The sequence below is a fragment of the Nicotiana tomentosiformis genome, chromosome 1, assembly GCF_000390325.3.
Source record: "Nicotiana tomentosiformis chromosome 1, ASM39032v3, whole genome shotgun sequence".
In the NCBI taxonomy this organism is placed as follows: domain Eukaryota; kingdom Viridiplantae; phylum Streptophyta; class Magnoliopsida; order Solanales; family Solanaceae; genus Nicotiana; species Nicotiana tomentosiformis.
Genome location: NC_090812.1, coordinates 123,949,636 through 123,950,658, shown reverse-complemented (window position 1 = coordinate 123,950,658; position 1,023 = coordinate 123,949,636). Strand labels below are relative to the sequence as shown.

The 1,023-nt window shown below is 45.7% G+C and overlaps 1 non-coding gene across 1 annotated transcript; it reads left to right on the top strand.

The window, feature by feature from the left end:
- The first annotated feature begins 632 nt into the window (after positions 1–632).
- On the top strand, positions 633–706 carry TRNAF-GAA (transfer RNA phenylalanine (anticodon GAA)). The gene has a single exon. It is a non-coding gene; the product is annotated as a tRNA-Phe (tRNA).
- Positions 707–1,023: the final 317 nt, after the last annotated feature.

Below are 1,023 nucleotides of genomic sequence, written 5' to 3'. Positions count from 1 at the left end.
CTCTACCCGAAAGCGAGACAGGTGGCTAGGTAGAGAATACCTAGTGGCGCGAGATAACTCTCTCCTTTGAACTCGGCTATTTATCCTGGCCGAAAGGGAACTCTTTCTAGTTGGGGGTGGAAGGTGTCTGAACTCCGTTCGTGATCCCAGCCCTGGAATCACTTAAGACTCGTACAAGCAGAGTCTTTAAGTAGATAAAGATAAGATAATAATCATCTTGCTTGCTTTTCAAATCGACGTCGCGCCTACTTATGAAGAGTCATCGGCAAGATTCGTCTGTGTGCCACACATAGGATCTGAAGATTGAGGTCACTTCTTATCTTACGTGATTGACGATGACACCTCCTAAACTTCCTGTGCTTGGATCCACAGCGTGGTATCTTCCACCCTTCATTAATGCTAAAAATATGTTGATGAGAAGGGGGTATTTACCGACAAGAAGCCTTTTTTTCATTTAAAGGAGTCTAGTCTGTACGGATGCGCTTACCCCTGACAGTGATGGATATGGATGACGAACAAGCGAAAAAAGCCTATCTATTCTATTTTCTTAGTTTAGTAAAGGGCTTTTCCCTTACTAGTCAAGTGGTAAGGTAGGGCGCTATTCGATGAAGAAAACAGACTTTAGGAAAGTGGTTCAGGTAGCTCAGTTGGTTAGAGCAAAGGACTGAAAATCCTTGTGTCAGTGGTTCGAATCCACTTCTAAGCAGGCAAAAGGTCCAAACCGTAGCCGGGAGCGAGCCGGATTTAGAAATGAAAGTGAAAGAGTAAGCAATAAAATGTGAGTGCTCCTGCACTATACGGACGGCTTTTTGGCGGTAGGGTTGGGGTGGCTTGCTTGAGGCAGATTCAAAAAAAGCGGTTGATTACTCGGATTGGTTCTCGCATCCCTGTGCCCAAAAGGATGGGCGAGTTCGGTTTGAGTGTTCATCGATCGGGTGGATCTATATGCTTCGGGGTGGTGAGAGGCACTCTACCTCGTCTATTGGCTTGAGGTTCAAGAGGAACCTCATCCATTTGATCATC